General features: G+C 41.0%; 1 protein-coding gene across 12 annotated transcripts in view; it reads right to left on the reverse strand.

The window, feature by feature from the left end:
- Positions 1 to 23,401, reverse strand: part of ppfia2 (PTPRF interacting protein alpha 2) — a 549,829-nt gene that overhangs the window by 352,892 nt on the left and 173,536 nt on the right. Inside the window, exon 1 of one of the 12 annotated variants that reach the window (XM_072551621.1) lies at positions 9,859 to 9,878. The exons of the other annotated variants lie outside the window; for them this stretch is intronic. The gene's annotated coding sequence lies outside the window, so the exon portion shown is untranslated. Of the gene's footprint in view, positions 1 to 9,858; positions 9,879 to 23,401 lie in introns of those variants that run through there. 12 annotated transcript variants of the gene reach the window in all.

Below are 23,401 nucleotides of genomic sequence, written 5' to 3' on the forward strand. Positions count from 1 at the left end.
ATGAAGTAATAGGAGGCTGTTGATGGGAGTACAATGGATGCTGTCTATGTTGATTCTAGGAAAATATTTAACAAAATACCACATAAAAGGCAGCATCGCCTTGGATTAAAAAAAACATGTTTTGAGGTGAGAAAACAATGAGACTTGGTAAATTGTTATTTTTCAGGCTGGAAAATGGTAGACACAAATGCTAGGACCACCGTTCCAAAGTAAAATTCCAAAAGACAGATGAACTATCAGAATTAGAGGACATTTAAATTAAATTTAATATGGAAAAGTGTAATGTGATGTATTTTGCTGGAAGGAATAGGAAGAGGCAATATAGATGTAATGGCACAGTTCTACAGTGTGTAGGGACGGACCTAGAATGCATATGTACAAACATTTAAAAATTGTAGAATTTACGGAGAGTATGATTAGCATAGTGGATGTGACCTTGAAATTCATAACAGCAGTATCTAGTGAAAAAACAAGCAAGTTATGCTGAATCTTTGTAAAGCTCTAATTAGGCCACATCCAGGATATTAGGCCCACTTCTACTTGCCATAATTTATTATGTCGATACGCATCATTTTTTTCCAATTTATTTTCTGTTGTGAAACCATTTTAAAGCTTTGTACAAAAGTACAAACCCAGGGTTAAAATTGGGCTGGGGGAAAAGAGTTGTTAAGCAGAGCCGGGGTTCAAATAGTAAGGATACAGACCCAAAAACTGAGGCATTTACCATTTTGCAGGTTCTGTTTGGTGTCAGCAGTTGGGCCTCAGAACACACTGGATTAAGTCAAACCTCAGGCAAAATGTGTTTTTCAGCTGATATCAAAACTGTCAAACGAATCTGCGGTTCATAGTTGCCATTGCTGTTTTGGAGCCCAGACCTCAACTTGGAGGACGGGGAGATTGGGAACAACTGAGCAAATGACCTTGCGGCAATCACAGACTAGCTGCACATTAAGGGAGCGAATCCCTTTCGTTTAGTGAAGATTAAATCTTATGACACGTACGTACAATTAATCAATTAAGGGCTCTTCTGAAGGCTGTTAAGTGTGTTGTCTCTATCATTAAGTTGGAAGGCCCAGGTTCAAGTCCCACCTCCTCCAGAGATGTGCCTTTTGTACATCAGAACAAGTTGGTTAAAAAGAACTATAAATGCAAACCTTTGGTTATGCCCATACTAGTCTGAAAACAATTGGTCTTGGAAGCTAAGCAGACTCAGCTTGCACTTGGATGGAAGAGCAATTGAGAATATGAGATGCAGTAGGTTTCAGCCTGACTGGCTCAGTCAGTAGAGCATGATGCTTTCAATCTTAAGTTCCTGGGTTCATGCCCCACAACTGGGTGCTGTTCTAATGGTGTGTGTGGAACAGTCGTAATGGCTGGGGCAGAAGATCCAGCTTCAAGTCCCACCTGTTCCAGATAAGCATTGTAGCATGCCTGTTCAGGTTGCCTAAACATAGTTACAATTAATCATCCCTTAGATAGTGGAAACCCTCCCACTTCTGTAAAGCTGACAATAGCATTAGCATCAATGAAAAAGTGGATATAACTGGTGACCTTAGAAACATGGCATCTATGACCTCAGTGATTCAATTGTGGGGGGCATATTGGTGTAAAAGTCTTGCAGAGTCTCTCACAGATGTCTGGAAGGAGCTGGGGGCAAAGAAATCCAACCAAATTGAATGCATTACACCTGATCCGGTTGAGTAGAGGTCTGCTACCAGGCTGCATACATATGTCATTACTGTCACAAAAGCTTGAGCCTTCTGAGGTTTGAAATATTGACCAAGCTCACCATTAGCCAGTAGACCCTATGCTGTAGCTCAGTCCTTTGTAACTGCAAGTGGATATGGAGAAAGCAGACTGTTACTTCAAATGTTACTGTTTCATTTGCTGTTCTTGCCCCTATTCATATGGCTGCTAGGATGGATCATGTTTCGTCCCTTCCCCAGAGGTCCAAGCTACTGCAGCGCTCATGCTGAAAGGAAATCTGACAGGCAGGAAGTTGTGTTTTAGCTTAATTGATTCCAAGCTATTTGAAGATCATCACACAAATTTGCAATTATCTCCGAAACTAATGACTTCAAGCTGAAAGAACCAATCCTGACACTGCTAGACTTTCACTGCTAAAATTTCAGCTTTTATAACACTGCAAGCAGTTAATTTTGTTAAAGTCAGTCATACAATTAGATATATCAGGTAAGATATAGTTGGGAATATGGAGATGTGGCTGCAGGGTTACAGGAATGGGAACTGAATATTGAAGGACATTCAGTTCTTGGGAGAGCCAGACAGAAAGGAAAATAAGGTGGGGTAGCATTGCTGGTTCAGGAACTTTAAGACAATAGTGAGGAAGGATATTACCTCTGGTGAAGTGTGAGGAGAGCTTAGGACCACAATGTAGCCAATATTTCTGATGGGGGTTGGATATAGATCCTCAAATCATAATAGTAATGTTGAGGAATGCATTAAAAAGGAAATTAGGGACTCAAGCAAGAAAGAAATTAGTTCATAAAGTTCATAACTTCATAAGATATAGGGCAGAATTAGGTCATTCAGCCCATCGACTATGCTCTGCCATTCGATCATAGCTGTTATGCTCCTCACCTCCATTTTCCTGCTTTCTCCCTATATCCTTTCAACCCATTATCAATTAAAAAACTGTCTAACTCCTCCTTAAATTTACTCACTGTCTCAGCATTTACCGCACTTTGGACTAGTGAATTCCACAGATTCACAACCATTTGGGAGAAGTAATTTCTCAACTCTGTTTTAAATTTGTTACTCCTTAGCCTAAGATTATGAAATCTAATCCTAGAATGCCCCACAAGAGGAATCATCCACTCCACATCCACTTTATCCATACCTTTTATCATCTTGAATACCTCAATTTGATCTCCCCTCATTCTTTTAAACGCCAGAGAGTATATGCCTAAACCGTTCAATCTTTCTTCATACGACAAACCGCTCATCTCTGGGATCAATCTAGTGAATTTCCTCTAAATTGCATCCAATGCCACTACATCTTCCCTCAACTAAGGAGACCAAAACTGTGCACAACACCAGGCACGGTCTCACCAATTCCTTGCATAGTTGCAACAATATTTCATTATCTTTATATTCTATTACTTTAGATTTAAAAGCCAACATTCCACTTGCTTTCTTTATTATTTGCTGTACCTGCATGCCAGTTTTCTGTGACTCATGAAGGAGGACACCCAAACCCCTCTGCACTGGAGCACACCAAAATCTCTTCCCATTTAGATTATTGGTCACCTTCCCATAATTTCAACCAAAATGCATGACCTCACACTTATCCACATTAAACTCCATCTCCCACATTTTGGCCTACTCCCCAACCTATCTGTATTCATTTGTAAGGTTCTTATTTCCTCATTACAATTTACCATCCTGCCTATTTTTGTGTCATCCGCAGATTTGGCTATAGAGCCTTCTATCCTTGTATCCACGTGGTTAATGTAGATTGTAAATAGCTGGGGTCCAAGGACCGAACCCTGTGGCACCCTTAGTTATTTCTTACCATCCAGAAAAAAGCTCATTTATCCCGACTCTCTGTCTTCTGTCCATCAGAACTAACTAATAAATTTTCAAACTAATAAATTACCCTTAATCCCATATGATCCAACCTTGTAAATTAACCTTTGTGTGGCACCTTATCAAATGCCTTCCAGAAGTCCAGATACATTACAATTACAGGATTCCCATTATCCACTTTGCTTGTTACATCTTCAAAGAACTCCAGCAAGTTAGTCAAACATGATTTGCCCTTCATAAAACCATGCCAAGTCTGTCGGATAGTGTTTTAACTTTCCATATGTCTTGATATTGCTTCCTTAATAATTGATTCTAACACCTTCCCAACAGCAGGTGTTAATTTAACTGGTCTGTAATTTTCCACATATTGCTTCCCTCCCTTTTTGAATGAGGGCATTACATTCGCATTTTGGCAATCCACTGGAATCTTTCCTATGTCCAGGGAATTTTGAAATATTGTAACCAGACACTATCTCTGCCGCCATTTCCTTTAATACCCTATATGTAGGCTATCAGGCTGGGGAACTTCTCTGCTCTCAATCCTAATCATTTGCTGAGTACCTTTTCCCTATTGATGTTGATTGTTCTAAGTTCTACCCTTCCTATTGCCTCTGACTTGCCCGTGATAATAGGCGTGGTACTAGTGTCCTTTACTGTGAAAACTGAGGCAAAGTATTGATTTAGTATCTCTGCCATTTCAATGTTGTCCGCTATTAACTCTCTGGTTTCATCTTCCAAGAGACTAACATTCACCTTTGCAACTCTCTCCCCTTTTATATGTCTATAGAAGCTTTTGTTATCCTTTTCGATATTTTGTGCTAGTTTTCTTTCTTAATATACCTTAGCTCTTTTTAATTAATTTTTTAGTACCCCTTTGTTTATATTTGAAATTTTCCCAATCTTCCAGCCTGCCATTGGCTTTTGCAATACAATAAACCTTGCTTTTCAACTTTATATTGTCCTTGATATCCTTGTTCAGCAACGGATGTTTATTTACCCCCTTTACCATCTTTCTTCCTCACTGGGATATATTTTAGTTGCGAGGAATTGAGTAGCTCCTGATACAACAGCCATTGCTCATGTGCTATCTCATATTTTGGCCTTCTAGCCCAACCTAGTCGGCCAGATTTGGCCTCTTGCCTATATAATTTTCTTTGTTTAATTCCAGAACACCACTGTGAGACTCCACTTTCTCACCTCCAAACTGAATTTTGAATTCTATCATATTATGGTCACCACTCCCAAAAGGATCCCTAATGATAATAGCAGTTTAGAAACATAAGGAAGGAACCAGGTCAGACTTATGTTGAGTTCGAAAGAATTAAACATAGACATTTTGATAGATGAGTGTGACCTATGAGGCTCTAAGATAGAGTATTCTGCTGGAGGAGTTTTAAAACTCACTTCCAGAGATGGTAAGAATTCATGTGGAGGAACAGAAAGTTCAGGAAGTGAGAAGAGCAGTAAAATTAGCAGATGAATACATGTGGTGCATAAGACAAGCTTCTGGCCAGAATTACATCCTGTGAGGGATAGAAGTTGGGAGAAGGAGAGATCCTACACTATGAAAGAAAGAGTAGAGTACACTGGTAAGAATTTACTACAGGTTAAAGAAGCCAAAAAGGTGGAAAGGAGGTGAAAGACCTCATGTATTTTCACTGTAATGGAGTGAGATATAGAAAATTACAGTGCCTGTGGTTTCAGAAGGGCACTGGGAAAAGGTGTATTCACTGCCAGAAGGCGGGACACGTAAAGCCACAATGCTGGTTGTTAAAGAAAAGCACTTTGGGAAAAGGTGTGGTAAAAGAAGCTAAGCCAGTGGCATTAGTGAAAGTAGCAAAGGAAACCCCCAAAAAAAGCAGAGGAGCTGCAGGAGAGTGTACAGCCTATGCAGGTGTTGGGTTTGGAGTTAGTACCTGATCTTGTAGGGGGTAGTGTAATTTTTAAACGGTTAGCTGCCTTTTAGTCTTTTCTACCTCATAGTAAACACAAGCAGACACTCAACTGTTGCCGGACCTCCCCCACGTTTATATGAATGAAACAGTTGTAACAGCTTTCCTCGATAGTTGAGAGGCCGCCCTTAACCACAGTTGTACAACATCATCCATATAAGGGAAGAATGGGAAGCTCAAACACTGATTGGCCAAGTGAATGATAAAAGAATCGCAGGCACCAGAACCCAAATAAGGAAAACAGTGGGGAATCCGAGCACTCGTTGGTCAAGGCAGCAGTAGTAAACCCAGCCCACATATACATGTATATAATGTGTGGAGATTACTATGCTTGTGTGTGTGTACCTTTGGGAACAGCACCCGACTTTGCAAAGTTGAATGAAAAAGTTTTGGACAGACTCCTCCGTGTCTTTGTTCCTGGGAAGGGAAATAAAAAAGTGCCGTAGATGGGGCTGGACAGCCACTTATCTCGCACAATCTCAATAAAGAATTCACCTCTTTGGGTAAAGCTTACTCAGAAAGAACACGGGGAGAAGGACACTAAGTTATAATTTTGAGGGATACAGCATCTAACCAGTTGCTAATAGTAAGAGATGAGCAAATTTGCACTCTTTCTGATCTGTTACCTGTGCATGTGGTAATTTGTGGGATAGATAGACAAAAAATTAGTGTTTCCCGATAGAGGTTCAGGTTGGAGTGCCGACTCAAAACTGGGGAAGTTACAGTGGGAATGATTGACAGAGTGTCAGTTCTTGGAAATGATTTAGCAGGGTCCAAAGTGGGAGTGACATCTCTTGTTTGGAGAAGCCCAAGGAAGACCAAAAAACTGAGGAGTTAAAACAGAAATATCCTGATAGTTTCCCAGGCTGTGTAGTAAGCAGATCCCACTATCATAAATCATAGCATGAAGAAAAAAGTTACGAGAAAGATGAAGAGTTGAGGTTCAGTTAGCAGACACCCTGTTTGATGTAGTTGTGCAGGAAAACCTTGAACTGGCAGAGGGTCAGACAGAAGTGTTTAGTCCTGAAAGGCTAAGGTACTTGCAACAGAAAGACAAGACGATAAAAGATATATACGTGGATGTGTTCTCCGAAAAAGAGGCAGAGGATATTCCTGAGGATTATTATCTGAAAGATAGAATCCTAAGACAGAAATGGAGACCATGGTGGGTTAGTGTAGAGAAGAAATGGGCAGAAGTGCACCAAATTGTGTTGCCGGTAGCTTACACGCAGAAAGTGTTACGGGTAGCACATTAACTACTTGTAGGGTACGAAAGGATCAAGCTAAGGTATAAAAACATTTTTACTGGCCTGGAATGTACAAGAATGTGGCTAATTTTTGCCATACATGTCATACAGGCCAAATAGTAGGTAAGCCGCAGGCGGTAATAAAACCAGCACCTTTGCTGCCAAGCCCTGCATTTAAAGAACCTTTCACATGGGTTATAATTGATTGTGTAGGTCCCCTCCAGAGAACTAAAAGTGGGAACCAGTACTTGTTAACCATAATAGATGTGTCTACCAGATTTCCGGAGGCAATTCCATTGTGGAGTAACAAGGCAAAAAGGGTAGTAGAGGGGTTAGTAGCTTTCTTCACACAGTATGGGCTACCCAGAAGATGCAATTGGACCAAGGGTCACTTTTTACTGCTAGGCTGTTTAAGGATGTTATAGATATTTTAGGTATACACCACTTTAAATCCAGTGTGCATCATCCTGAAAGGTGACATTAGACCTTTAAGACCATGTTGAGAGCTTACTGTCAGAATTTCCTGATGAAGGACTTATGCCTGAAATGTCGATTCTCCTACTTCTCAAATGCTGCCTGACCTGCTGTGATTTTCCAGCACCACACTCTCGACTCTGATTTGCAGCATCTGTAGTACTCACTTTTTCCTGTCAGAATTACTCAAATGACTGGGATAAAGGTATCCCATTCGTATTGTTTGCCATTAGAGTTGACCGAAATGAACTTATCCCATTTACTCCCTTCTAGTTAATATTTGGGCATGAAGTCAGAGGCCCTTTGAAATTAATTAAAGAAAAATTGACAGGACTAATGTAAGAGATCTCACACTTATATTATGTATCGGAGGTGAGGGAGAGATTAAATCTAGTAGGTGAGTTAGCTAAACAGCACCTAAAGAGGGCACAGCATAAAATGAAGCAGACGGCAGATAAAAGCTCGGAGACTCAGACGTTTTCTCGAAGGGATGACATATTAGTATTGTTACCAGTGATAGGAGATCCCTTCAAACCCAGGTTTAGTGGTCCCTATCAAATTGACAAAAAGTTGATTCAGGTCAATTATCTAGTAAAGATGCCAGATAGGAAAAAAAACGGCATTGGTTATGTCGAGTGAACGTGCTGAAACGGTATTATACTTGAGAGAAAGAACTGGAGAAACAGGTGTTAGTTATTGCCATGCAGGGTAAGCAATCAAATCCAGATGGTGTGGACTTTGATGTGCATCAAAATATGTTAAAAAATGAAGAAGTCATTGAGGAGTGAGATAGGTTAGTAAACTATCTGTCTCAGGAGCATAGAACGCAGTCGAAAGGTTTGTTACTGCAGTATGAGGACATATGTAAGAAACAGATGGGTAGGACTAATGGTATTGTACATGAAGTAGATGTAGGAAATATGCTCCGCTAAAACAACACACCTATCAGCTTGATGCTTTCAAAGCCAGACAGATCCAGAAGGAGGTGGAGGCCATGCTCGACAAGGATATAATCAAACCAAGCCAAAGCAAGTGGAGTTCGCCATTCATCTTAACTCCTAAACAAGATGCAACTCAACGATTTTGCGTGGATTATCGGAAGGTCAACGCTGTTACAAAATTAGACTCAGATCCAATTCTGAGATTGGAGGAGTGCATCGAGAAAGTTGGACAAGCCAGTTACATCACCAAGTTGGAATTACTGCATGGTTACTGGCAGGTATTTTTATCAGAGACGGCGTAAGAAATTTCTGCATTTGTAACTCCAAATGTGCTATATCAATTTAAAGTGATGCCCTTTGGAATGAAGAAAGTACCTGCCCCATTCCAAAGACTCATGTACAGAATTGTGGCTGGGTTAACAAACTGTGCAGTCTATTTGGATGATGTAGTGATCTTTAGTAAGAACTGGAAAGATCACGTGGTACAGATAGCCGAGCTCTTTGAATGACTACGAGAAATAAAACTGTGAATAAACTTCAACAAAACTGAATTTGCGAAAACAGAGGTGACATTCTTGGGACATAACATCGGTCATGGATGGTTGACCCCACGGAACGCAAAGACAAAGGTCATCGAGGAATTTCCATGACCAACCTCGAAGAAAGGTGTTTCGATTCTTGGGACTAAGCGGATTCTATCAGAAGTTTGTTCCAAACTTCAGCAGTGTAGTGGCACCGTTAACCAATTTGCTGAAGAAGAACACAAAGTTTAGGTGGACAGAACAAAGCCAAGAGGCATTCAACCATTTGAAAGCAATGTTAACCACAGCACCAGTTTTAGCTACACCAAGCTTTTCAAAACCTTTTAAAGGTGCCATCGATGCTAGTAACATAGGAGTTGGAGTGTACTGCTACAGGAAGACAATGATGGGATTGAACTGCCAATTGGTTACTTTTCGAAGAAACTCAACATCCACCAGAGGAAATACTCCATCATCAGAAAAGAACTATTCAATTTAGTACTGGCCTAACAACATTTTAATGTGCATGTCACAAACAATATGTCAGAGACGGTTGTGTACGCAGATCACAATCCTCTTACATTTTTGGAATGCTTTAAAGACAAGGATATGCAACTATTTCATTGGAGTCTTATGTTACAGACTCAATTTACATATCATACATGTTGTGGAACGTAAGAATGTTATGCAGAGGCATTATCATGGATTTAGCTGATAAAGTATAGAGAAGATTGGTATCTGTTCAATGTTATATATATGTGGTTAAGGAATAAAGAAAAAAAAATGAAGCCATCTTTTCAGTACGATGGCTCATTTATTCTGAAGGGGTGGAGATGTTATGAAGGTGTAGAGGTGTACTATACCTTAAGGGAGTTGAAAAGCTAGCAAGGACTGACAATGCACAGAGACTCCTGAACAAGGTAACAATGTAACACTAGATCGAAACAAATAGCAGCAGATGGTTTGCGATGAAACAAAATCAAATTCAAATTCGGCCAATCAGTTTAAATTATGCCTAAGGATACCAAAATCCAATCAAATTTGAATTTAGTATTTTGATAATATTAAAACCAATGAAATGATCAATGTTTTGGGGTATAAAATCAGACATTTTGAACAGTTAGGGGGAGAACTGCCAAAGACCAACAAATGTAGACTGCTAGCTGAAAGGTACCTGTCTTTGGGGAATTTGTGCAGCAGAACACCAAGGCCAACCTGGAGAGAATCTACAGAGGAAAATTTACAAAGGTGAATTGGCAAAGCTAACTGGTTTTGAAACATGATTTTTTTTTGTAAATCTTAATTGGGATTTTTTTTTTATCAGACCAGTATTTTAGAGTGGGAGGTAAAAGATAAGTTTAAGAAAAAGGAACTGTAAATATTTGTCGGATTTAATATTCTCTGTTGGACTTAAAGGATAAAGTTGTTAATTTTTACTTGAAATCATGACCTCTAGGATAGTTCTTTGTCTCTCGAATTTTTACAGATTACAACTTGGGGTGAATTTTTCCTGTGTTGCTAGTTTAAATTAGCAGAGGGATTTTCTGCATGTTGTAACACAAGGCTGGAAATGAACCTGGGCCCCAGGCGCTGTGAGGCAACTCTGATTACAGATGATGAGAAAGTGGTTATATATTAAATAAATGCTGTTATTAATAGGCCATACCTGATTTGTTAACATCTGCTGTGACAATATGTTAAACAATTCATGGTTTTAATGATGTCCTGTTATTATTGTAGTAAGCAATTGTGTCAGATTTATCACAAAATATTGCAAAAGTCACTTAGAACATTTCCTCCGGCCAAGTGAAATTATTTCATACAAATACTATTTTATAGATATAAACATTCTTAGTCGCAAAATAAAAAAAAAGGATAATCAATGACAATGCAAAGGGACAAACCAATGTGCTATAACAACATTTTGAAAATACTATTACTGAGCAAGAAGCTGTTGGGAGAATTGGTGACTCAGTAGTTGAAGACACCAAGATTTCACCTCCAAAAAAACTGATTATGAATAAATATCACATTTTCAAGATTAAAATTTCTTCCATCTGCTACCTGTAATGGTGTGAAGTGATACTCAATGCATGCAATCACAGCCCAGTTTCTAACTAATGTAATTTCAAATCTCAAAAATTGCTGATAATTCAGCATATATTAGCATCAAGGTTCACTGCACCCAAAATGTTGACTCCATTTTGTCTCCACAGATGCTGCCAGATCTGCTGAATTTCTCCAGCAATTTCTGTTTTTATTTTAGCATTAGCTTTGTAGTTTATCAAAGAAAATCAGAATGTTTAATGATAGAGAATATATTGTTTAAAATATAAAGTTAATGCTCTTTTCTGTGACTTTTGAAAAATACAAAATGTATGTCATGCCTGTATTGGGAGCTTTCAAAACAATAACTGGGTACAAAATGTTGCTGTAGAAATTGATAGTAACCTTTTGTGTGGAACTTCATCAAATGCTTTTTAAGTGCATTAAATCAAATTTCTAAATGCTGTTTCCCAATCATTTGTTAGGACTTCCTTGTAGTGGAAATTGTAAGTGGAGGTATTCTGCTGCCTTTGTTCTTCTCGGCGATAGAGATTGTAAGTCCGGAAAGTGCTGTCAAGGGAACCTTCATGATCTACTGCAGTACACTTTGTAGTTGGTACACACCGATGTCAATTGTATTGATAATGAAAGAAGTGGATGTTGAAGTGGTGGACAAGGTGCAAATTCAGCAGGGTATTTTTCAACCATCTTAAGCGTTTTTATAACTTCAATCATTGAGGCGAGTGCAGTGTATTCCAACACACTACTGACTTGTGCCTTGTAGGTATTAGATAGACACTGGAGAGACAAGGGATAAGTCACTTGCTGCAGAATTCCCAGCTCTGACCTGCTTTTCTAGTCACAATATTTATATGGCTGGTTCAGTTCAGCTTCTGGTCAATGGTAACCCCCAGGATGTTGATAGTGGAGGATTCACCGATGTTAATACCATTGAAGATTAGGGCTGATAGTTACATTTTCTCTTTTTGGAAATGGTCATTGCCTAGCATTTGTGTGGTGCAAACATTACTTATCAGCCCAAGCTTGGTAATTTCCAGGTCTTGCTGCATTTGGACACGAATGATTTCAGTATCTCAGGTATTGTAAAAGATGGTGACCATTGTGCAATCATCAGCAAACATCCTTACTTCTGACCTTATTAAGGAGGGAAGGTCATTGAGGCAACAACTGAAAGTGGTTGGACCTAGGACCCTATCCTAAGAAACTCTTGCAGAGATTTCCTCCAGTTTTCTAAGGCTCCTTTATGCCATACTCAGTTCAAAATTGCCCTGTCATGATGTCAAAGGCAGTCACTCTCATCTCACCTCCAGAGTTCTTTTTTTTTGTCCATGGTTAGACCAAGGCTGTAATCAGGCCAGGAGTTAAATGACCCCGAGGAACCCAAACTGAGCATCAGTGAGTTGGTTATTTCTTTGCAAGTGCTGTTTGATATTATCACTAACAACAACCTCTTCAACAACTTTGCTGGTGATTAAGGGAAGACATGATAATTCTGGCTTGAATTTTATGCATAGGGCATATCTGGGCAATTTTTCACATTACTGGGTAGATGCCAATGTTGTAGCTGACTGGAACAGTTAGATTTCTGGACCACAGAACCCATTACTACTGGAGGAGTATTTCTAGTGTCCATAGCCGTTGTACTATCCATTGTCTTCAACTGTTTCTTGATGTCAAACGGAGTGAATCAACTTGATTGATGACTGGCATAATTGATGCTCAAGATCTCAGGAGGAGGTCAACATGGATCATCCACTCAGTACTTATGGCTAAAGATGGATGCAAATACTTCAACTCTTTCTTTTGCACTGATGTGCTGGGCTACCCCATCATTGAGAACAGGCAGAGTGGTCTCGTGTCCATTTTCTATTGGTTGTTAAAGTGTCCACCACAATTATTTTTTGAGTGCGAGCAGCGGCTGAGTTTAAACGAACCTGGAAGGCTACAGCTAAGGTAAGACAGTTTGTTTTAAAATTACATACTGGTAGCAGGCAGCGGTGTTTTTTTCTCTTCACAGAAAGAGCGGGAGCAGCAGGGGGAAGTGACGACGACCAGAGGGGCAGCCGAGAAGGAAAGCAGTGAGTATAAATACTCACTCTTCGACGCCAACGGTCATTTTGAGTGTGAGCAGCGGCTGAGTTTAAACGAACCCAGAAGGCTACAGCTAAGGTAAGACAGTTTGTTTTAAAATTACTTACCGGTAGCGGGCAGCAGTGTTTTTTTTCTCTTCACAGAAAGAGCGAGAGCAGCAGGGGGAAGTGACGATTACCAGAGGGGCAGCCGGGAAGGAAAGCAGTGAGTATAAATACTCACCCTTCGACGCCAACGGCCAACGAGCGGGAGCAGCAGGGGGAAGTGACGACGACCAGAGGAGAAGCCGGGACCCGGAAGCTGGTGTAGTGCAAGCTTACCTGGGTAGGTTTTTTTTCCCTATGAAAGCGAGCAGGAGTGGAACCCGAGGCACTACAGAGGTAGTGTCTCCCACCCGCCCTCCTCCTCTAACCTAATAATAAGACCCGTTGTGGTAAGTAGGTAGGTGCTGCATTTTGCTTGTTCTATTTTTTAGACCTAGTTTGTTTTTTATTAAAAGGTTACTTTTAGAGGGATGGCAGTGAAGGCAGTGCAATGTTCCTCTTGCAACATGTTTGAGGTGAGGGATGCCATGGTCTTCCCTGCTGATTACACTTGCAGGAAGTGCACCCATCTCCAGCTCCTCCAAGACCATGTTAGGGAACTGGAGCTGGAGTTGGATGAACTTAGGATCATTCGGGAGGCAGAGGGGGTCATAGATCGGAGCTTTAGGGAAGTAGTAACTCCAAAGATTGCAGACAGATGGGTGACAGTGAGGGGGACTGGGAGGAAGCAGCCAGTGCAGGGACCCCCTGCGGCCGTTCCTCTCAAGAACAAGTATACCGTTTTGGATACTTGTGAGGGGGGTGACTTACCCAGGGGTAAGCAATGGGGTTCAGGCCTCTGGCATGGAGCCTGTCCCCGTTGCTCAGAAGGAAAGGGTGGAGAAGAGCAGAGCAATAGTTATTGGGGACTTGATAGTTCGGGGCACAGATAGGCGGTTTTGTGAGGGCGACAGAGACTCACGTTTGGTATATTGCCTCCCAGGTGCAAGGGTACGTGATGTCTCTGATCGTGTTTTCCGGATCCTTAAGGGGGAGCAGCCCGAAGTTGTGGTCCACATTGGCACCAACGACATACGTAGAAGGAGGGCTGAGGACGTTAGGCAGGCTTTCAGGGAGCTAGGTTGGAAGCTCAGAGTTAGAACAAACAGAGTTGTTGTCTCTGGTTTGTTACCCGTGCCACGTGATAGAGAGTTGAGGAATAGGGAGATAGAACAGTTAAATGCGTGGCTACAGGGATGGTGCAGGAGGGAGAGATTCCGGTATCTGGATAACTGGGGTTCTTTCTGGGGAAGGTGGGACCTCTATAAACAGGATGATCTAGCCCTGAACCCGAGGGGCACCAGTATCCTTGGGGGGAGGTTTGCTAGTGCTCTTGGGGGGGGTTTAAACTAACTCTCCAGGGGCATGGGAACCTAGACTGTAACTTTAAGGTGCAGGACCTGGAGTGTAGGGAGGTTAGGAACATGGCTTCAATCTCAAAGGAGGGTGCCTGTAAACAGGAAAGTGGCTTGAAGTGTGTATTCTTCAATGCAAGAAGTATACGAAATAAGGTAGGTGAACTTGCAGTGTGAGTTGGTACCTGGGATTTCGATGTTGTAGCTATTACGGAGACATGGGTAGAACAGGGACAGGACTGGCTGTTGCAGGTTCCAGGGTTTAAATGTTTTAGTAGGGTCAGAGGTGGGGGTAAAAGAGGGGGAGGTGTGGCATTGCTTGTCAAAGATAGTATTACAGTGGTGGAAAGGACGATGGATGAAGACTCGCCATCTGAGGTAGTTTGGGCTGAGGTTAGGAATAGGAAATGTGAGGTCACCCTGTTAGGAGTTTTCTACAGGCCTCCTAATAGTCCTAGAGACGTAGAAGAAAGAATTGCGAGGATGATTCAGGAGAAGAGTGAAAGTAATAGGGTGGTTGTTATGGGGTCATTAACTTTCCTGATATTGACTGGGAAAGCTATAGCTCGAGTTTGTTAGATGGGTCAGTGTTTGTCCAATTGTGCAGGAGGGTTTCCTGACACAATATGTAGACAGGCCAACAAGAGGTAAGGCCATACTGGATTTGGTTCTGGGTAACGAACCAGGCCAGGTGTTAGAACTGGAGGTAGGTGAGCACTTTGGGGACAGTGATCACAATTCAGTGACTTTTACTCTAGTGATGGAGAGGGATAAGTGTGCACTACAGGGCAAGAGTTATAGCTGGGGACAGGGAAATTATGATGCGGTGAGGCACGACTTAGGATGTGTGCCTTGGAAAGGTGCTTTTCCTCCCTCTGTCATCCAAACAACCATCCACCACATCACCTCCATTCCCCATTCCACTGTTCTAAACCACCGTTCCCCCACCACCACCACCCTCCCCCCACCACCAAATGCAATAAAGACAGAGTTCCACTTGTCCTCACCTATCACCCACCTGTTCCACTCAGAAGGCTATGCAGGCAAAGACATTAAATATTTTTAAGACAGAGTGGATAGATTCTTGTCAAGCAGGGGAATCAGAATATCAGAGTAGTTGGGAATGTGAAATTTGAAACGCAAACATCAACCCTGAACTTGTTGAATTGAGAAGTAGGCTCAAGACACCGAATGATTTAGTTCTGTTCTATTTCATAATTTTCTGTTCATCTAAAGCAATTCGATACAAACTCAACCTGCATAGCCTTCTTCATATGAAAGTCAAAGTAACCTTTTTATAGAATCCCTACAGTGTGGAAACAGGCCATTTGGCCCAAGTTCACACCGACCCTCCAAAGAGCAACCCACCCAGACCCATTCTCCTACACTCTACATTTACCCTAACTAATGCACCTAAGCCACACAACCCTGAACACTCTGGGCAATTTAGCATGGCCAATTCACCTCATCTGCACATTTGCATATTGTGGGGAGGAAACCAGAGCACCTGGAGGAAATCTACGCAGACATGGGGAGAATGTGCAAATTCCACACCGACAATTGCCTGAGGCTGGAATCAAACCTGGGTCCATGATGCTGTGAGGCAGCAGTGCTAAGCACTGAGACACCGTAGTGCCTTTTCTGCAATATTATCTCCTTTTTAACCAGGGCAGGACTTACACAGTTATTGGTAAGGGCCCTGGGGAGTGTGTCGAACAGAGAGCCTGAGGGGTGAGGCTATATAATTCCTTCAAAGTGGCATCACAGGTAGACAGGGTGGTGAAGAAAGCATTTGGCATGCTTGTCTTCATTGTTTACATCAATGAGTACAGGAGTTGTTTTACAGCTGCACAAGACACAAGACCGCAATTGGAATGTGGCATACAATTCTGGTCACCCTGCTTTAGGAAGGATGTTATTAAACTGGAAAGAGTGCAAAGAAGATTTGCAAGCATGTTACCCAGATTGGAAGGTTTGAGTTAAACAAAGAGGCTCGATAGGCTGAGACTTTTTTCCATGGAGCATAGGAGACTGAGGGGTGAGCTTACGGAGGTTTATAAAATCATAAATGCATAGATAAAATAAATAGCTAAGGTCTTTTCACTAGGATAGAGGTGTCCAAAACTAGAGGGAATAAGGTTAAGGTGAGAGGGGAAATATTTAAAAGAACCTGAGGGGCAAATTTTTCACACAGAGGATGGTGCACATGGGCAATGAGCTGCCAGAGGATATGGTAGAGATAGGTACAATTACAACATTTAAAAGATATTTGAATAGGTACATGAATAGGAAAGGTTTAGAGGCATTTGGCCAAATGTGGGCAATTAGGACTAGTTCAGCTTAGGATACCTGGTCAGCATGGATGAATTGAGCCAAAGGATCTGTTGTTGTGCTACATGACTCTACTCCATGACTAAAACTGTACGCAGTGTTCAGATGCAGTCCCGCCAATACCCCGTGAAACAATAGCAACACTTTCCAGCAGTGCTTTTTATCATTTTTAGAAGAATGATGTTGTGCTACATTATTACATGATATAGTCATAAGACATACCAATTGTGATGTATTCCATTGCCAAATAATGGACTAATAAATAAGCTCAGAGAATACTGAGTCAGGGGAGAAGTGGCAAAATGAATTGCTAGCTTGCTTTATGGTAGAGAGTAGAGGTGGGAATAAAGGATAGTTATTCAAGAGTGTAAAAGGCTGAAGCGGTTTTCCACAAAGATTAGTGCTGGACAATTGCTGATCATACGTGACATTAAAACCTGGCTCTTGGAATCAAAGATAAAGGGCAGAATGCTCTATTTTTCTCAACTAAATGTAACTTTTGTTGAGTTTCATGGAGGGTTTCTCTCTGTGAAGCCTTGAGAGATCTCACATCTTGTCTTACCAAACTCATATTATTGATGAACTACCCTCCCCAATGGCAAACCACTCACTTGATTCTAGCCCCATCCTACCATTTCCCATTCCTGAACAATTGCCACTCACCAGAGATTTGCCAAAAGATCAGTATTGTTGGCACATGTGCCATTGTTAAAAGATCACTGTGTACCTCGACAAATGTTGGTATGGTAACACCCCCTACCAGCAATGTCACAGCACAGCAGCCATAAAGCCAAATTGCTGATGGCATAGCTGTCTTTCCCTTACACATACAACCCTATTCTCTTACCCTTGGTGATGCTTAATCTCATTGAAACATCATCTCCAAGTCACTGTTTCTCTGTCCCCAATGACCACAATGGACTCGCATCTTGTCATTATTCAGTAGGGGAACTTCACACACATGCAAGCAATTGGACAACTCCAAATGTGAGCTTTTATTGACAGCCAGAAAAAAATAAACAATAGCAAAATGTGTGGAGGCTGCCATGCATCCCAGAATGAAAAACAAGTATTGGAATGATTGCCAATAACTATTTTACATCAATGCACCCAACTCTCAACTACTGAAAACTGATATTAATCAGGTCCTTTGCTGACTGGCTTGTAGCACCAAATGCACCTGAGTTCAGTCATGCACAAAGAGAGATTTCCTTTCTCCAATATCCTTGCTGCCTTATTTGGAACAATGCTCCCCTTCCTTCAGTCCTTCTTATCCAGTACATCACCTCATGGCCTGCTCCAGCTCTGGAGAGCACAACACAGTACAGCACACCAGGATGATTTGGTATTCTCTGTCCAGACTATGTTGGAGAGGTCTCTAGATTAGTCAAAGCAATGGAACAGCAACTTCAGCAGCGATATAATCTGTTATGCCACAGCTCTGCTCAAAGCGCGGATGACATTGTGTCTGCACTCCACATCAATCAGGCAGTTGTGCAATGGTGTCATGTGTCATGGTTGCAGTGGGAAGCCTTTTAGCCTAGTAAGCAGCGTTATAAGGAACCTAAACCCAAAAAGGTAGACAAGAGTGCTCCAGGATGTAGGAGCCATGGCAGCTGTCAAATTAGTGGGCAGACACCTTCAGGAATTAGTAACGGTAATCACAGATTACAGACACATTAATCAATTGGAACCCCTCCTTATTGACAAATTCCAGTGTTGAGATATGATCTTCTCATTGCCATTTGTTTTTAGTTGATGGGACCCTGCACTTGAAGGAAGCTTCCGAATCCTGCCAGGCAGCAGCACTGACCTTATCATAGGGAAACAAAATGAACCAATCTGATCTTGCACAGATAGCATCAGTTACTGACCTGATACATTTGTGGGTGCATGTCTATGAGATCCCACACAGGTCACCTGTCACTCCCTGAAGAACAGTCTTGCAGGTCTTTGGTCCCACTGTAGCATCCGGTACAGTTATGTTGTAGTGTCCTGGGACACACACAGCCTGCTTTTACATTGTGCCTCACTCACCTCCAGAAAGTGGAGACAAGGTGAAAATCTCTGTAATCATGAGGGCCCTGCAGCTGTAACATCCACCTGAGCTCTGCCTAGTAATTGATTTTAAGTTTATGATGCTAGTTGCAAACACAGATTTCTCACTCTCAAACTGATGTGAAGTTCCATCTTGTTACGATAATTCTAAATGAGAGTATCTTTTGTTTTGCAGCTAATAATTAATGCTATCTCAATTCACATTACCAGGTCAAAAATAATTTGCTTCCTGATCACTTCCAGACCATCGTACTCTAAGAAACTGTCCTAAAGTCACTTTATGAAATCATCTGCCAATTTGATGTGTCCAATTTATATGAGGATTAAAATCTTCCATAGAAATTGTGGTATCTTTCTTACAGGCTATTCTTTCAACTCACAGTGGAGCTACTGACAGCAAGCATTTGAACTCCTGCTATCTGTGACCTCTTTCCTCTGCTGTTTCTTACCTCTACCCAGATTCGCTACTGTGACCTTCCGAAAGTTCATTTCTCTCTACTGATCTCATTATTTATTATCATAGCTACCCTATGTACTTTCATCTTTCATCTTGACCTTCTGGAATGTCAAAGACCCTTGATTACTCAGATACCAGCCTCGTTCGCTTTAAGTCCATAATAAGACCTTAATAAATGGGAACAGCATTAGGCCATTTGGCTCCGCGAGTCTGCTCTTTCACTCAATAGAATAGTGGCTAATTCAACATTCCTCATATCCACTTTCCTGCCTTTCCCCATAATCCTTGATTCAACTACTGATCAAGAAACTATCTATCGCAGTTTTAAATTTACACAAGGACTCTTGCCTTCATTGCTCTGTGGCAAGGAGATCAAAAGACTTACAAGCCTCTGAGAGAAGTTCATTCTCATCTCAGTCTTAAATTGGCACCCTTTATTCTGAGACTATGCCCTCTGATTCTAGACTGTAGGAAGGGGAAACATCTTCTTGGCATTTACTCTGTGAAGACTATTAAGGATCCTTTTTGTTTTAATTTGATAACTTTTCCTTCTTCTAAATTACAGTGAGTAGAATCCCAACGTATTTAACTTTTGCTCATAAGACAATCCCTCCATACCGCAAATCATCCTAGTGAATGTTTTCTGAACAATATATTTCCTGAAATGAGGGGACCAAAACTATGCACAGTGCTCCAAATGTGGTCTCACTAGCACTTTGTACAGATGCAGTAAGACTTCTCTACTCTCATACTCCAATCCCCTTGAAATAAGAGTCAACGTTGCATTAGCCTTGCTGATTAACTGAAGCACTGTGTGCTAACTTTCTATGTTTCATGCACAATTATCCCCAAGTCCCTTTGTGTTGCAGCTTTCTCCATATAAATAAATTTGCTCTGTAAACTGTTTGCATCCCCCTTGTAATTTGCCTTTCCACCTATTTTTGTGTTCTCTGCAATTTTGAATATGGTACATTCACTTCCTTCCTCCAAGTCATTGATATGTATTGTAAACAGTTGCAGCCCCAGCCCTGATCCCTGTAGAACCCCGACTTGGAAAAGAACACTTTATCCCTACTCATCCCACTAATCTAGATTCTCAAATGATGATCATATCGGCCCTATTGATATTTATTTATTTTGTTAATTAATTCAACTTGTTACAAATGTTGGATGCACTTCTTTAAACAGCCTTTAATTTAGTCTTTTTACCCTCCCTTTTTACCCTTACCCTCCCTTACATGAATTGCCTGTAAATGTAAATATATTTTGTGCTGCATTCATCAACCTGCACACTATTATACTTATCCAGGAAAGTAAACCTTCTACACGGACGTCCAATGTTGCTTAATGTAATTTGATTATGGTTCAGTTAGCAGAGCTACAGTCCATTTGCTGACTAAATTGTGAGTAGATTAAAAATACTTTGTTTTTCTTTTGAATATCTTGTTGAAGATCAATCATTCAAAACTCATATAAAGATGCAGAATGAAAAAAGATTTTTTACATTTTTGTCTTCTGAGAAAAATGAAAGTTTTTAATATTTGTCAGTCTCCCATAGTATTATATATAAGACATTTGACCAAAAACAATATCCAGAACAATGAGGATGAGGAGATTTGAAAACCAGATTGAAGCAGGTGATCAGACAATGATGAAATTTAGGGCGGCACGGTGGCACAGTGGTTAGCACTGCTACTTCACAGTGCCAGAAACCTGGGTTCAATTCCCGCCTCAGGTGACTGACTCTGTGGAGTTTGCACATTCTCCCTGTGTCTGTGTGGGTTTCCTCCCACAGTCCAAAAATGTGCAGGTCAGGTGAATTGGCCATGCTAAATTGCCCATAGTGTTAGCTAAGGGGTATGGGTGGGTTGCGCTTCGGCAGGTTGGTGTGGACTTGTTGGGCCGAAGGGCCTGTTTCCACACTGTAAGTAATCTAATCTAATTATTGCTGTTTTCCTTTCTGTATACAAGAAATGCATTTTTTTTAGTAGATCCACCAAAGAGAATATTCTGAATTTGTATGTTCTATGAGTAGCATGTCTTCTGCATTTCAAGACTATCCTCTATGGCATGCTTCTTGTACTAAAAATGCTTAGCATCTGCTGTTGCACTCATGCTGTGTACCGGAAAACTCCTACACATTATTTGCTCGTCATTGCTATGGTGATACTTAAACATTTTGTTTCTCATTCAGCTGATTGATTACTGATCTCAATTAGATTTCTGAACATACTGTTCATTCATATGCTCTACATCATATACCCTAAATCTACATTTGTCATTTTGAATGCATCATGTTTTGACTTTAATTTAAAACAATCAAATACTGCTACTTACTTCTGAATAATTTTCCAGAAAACCCATCTTCAGATGTTATCAGTTCTCATAGCAAAGCCAAAAACTGATTACTTAATTTCTTATTAGTTCCTTAATTGTGCAAATCTAATTTTCAGCATGAACCCTAAATCATTTTTGTTGACATTAACAGAAATTACTGGGAAAATTCAGCAGCATCTGGCAGCATCTGTGGGAAGAAAGCAGAGTTAATGTTTCAAATATGATGATACTTCATCAGAACTGTTAGTAGCTAGGAAGAACAACAATGATAGGATCCCTTTGGTCCTCACTTACAACCCCACTACCCTCCATGTCCAAAGGATTATAAGTCGTCATTTCCATTACCTCCATGAGTTGCCACAAGCAGGTACATATTCTCCTTTCCTTCTTTGTCAGGATTCTGCAGGTACCTTCCCTCTGGATACTCTGCTATATTCCTGCTCCATTCCCAACATTTATTCACAGTCGCAAGTCAACTTTGCATAGACTCACAGAAGATGTAATACCTGCCTGTTTACTTCCTCCCAGCTCACCAGCCAAGGCCCCAGACATACCACCAAGTTGAAGCAGTGATCCGCATGTACCTTACTCAATCTAGTCTATTGTATTTGCTGCTCACAATGTGGTCCCCTCTACATTGGGAGATGAAATGCAGGCTGAGTGACACTTTGCATAACCCCTATATTGTTCACAAAAATGACCCCAATCATCCAGTTGCCTGCCACTTCAACACACCACCATGTTCCCATGGCATAATTTCTGCTACAGGCCTGCTTAGGTGTTCCAGCGAGCCTCAGCACAAGCTCAAATAATAACATCTCATTTTCCACTTGGAGACATTGAGTTCAATAATTTTAGAACCTGAGTCCATCCATCCATATTTTTTACCCACCTTATACTTGGTCCTGTTACGACATAAATTGCTTTTAACACAGTCATCTATTCCTGGGTACTCCTAGGCTCCTTATCACATTATGTGGGTTCTATTCAGAAAAGTCAACCCATGTTTTCACTCTTAGATCATGGAATCATAGGACCCCTACAGTGTGAAAACAGGCCATTCAGCCCATCAAGTCCACATCAACCCTCTGAAGAGCATCCTACCCTATCTCTGTAAATCTGCATTTCCCATGGCTAATCCACCTAACCTACACATCTTTAGACCATGGGAGGAAATTAGAACATCTGGAAGAAACCCATGCAGACATAGGGAGAATGTACAAACTTTAGCAGAGGCTGGAATTGAACCTAGATCCCTGGTGCTGTGAGGCAGCAATGCTAACCACTGAGCACCTTTACTTAGTTTTTCCTCTGTCCTAGCCTGCTCTCTATTATCCCCTTGTTTATGTTTCCCTTCCCTATCTCTCCTTGTCTGTCTGGGCTCCATCATAAAATCTGCTTTACCAAGCTGCTAACTGTTCTGATGAAGTCACCAGACTCAAAATGTTAACTCTACTTTCTTCCCACAATGTTGCCAGACCCTGCCAAATTTCTCCAACAATTTCTGTTTTTGTTCCATATTTAATATTGATTCAAATTACTCTAACTCTGTCTTAGTTAAGTGAGTAAAGAATACTGCAGTTGGCCACCTCCTTCCTAGCTTTGTTGATGATGTACATAAATAATTAATATGTTGCCAACAGTAATAAAAATTCAGTGTTCAATGTGCTAATTTATGTGAAGTTACTTTGCATCTCAGTGTAAAATGTGTGAAGAGGAAGTATTTTTGTTCTGTTAATTTAAACAAGAATGCGTCAACTGTCTAACTAACAATGAACAAGATGCCAAGAGTGCAAAGATTACATGCTCATATACAACATGATAATGGCCCTGAAAATCCATAGGAATGTTCTGCCTGAAGAAGTGTAGCAAGATCAACAACAGTAATTTCTGGCCTAGAATCTCTCGAACATTCCCTCAATTCTGTATTTCTTCATT

Source organism: Chiloscyllium punctatum, chromosome 32 (genome assembly GCF_047496795.1).
Source record: "Chiloscyllium punctatum isolate Juve2018m chromosome 32, sChiPun1.3, whole genome shotgun sequence".
Classification (NCBI taxonomy): Eukaryota; Metazoa; Chordata; class Chondrichthyes; order Orectolobiformes; family Hemiscylliidae; genus Chiloscyllium; species Chiloscyllium punctatum.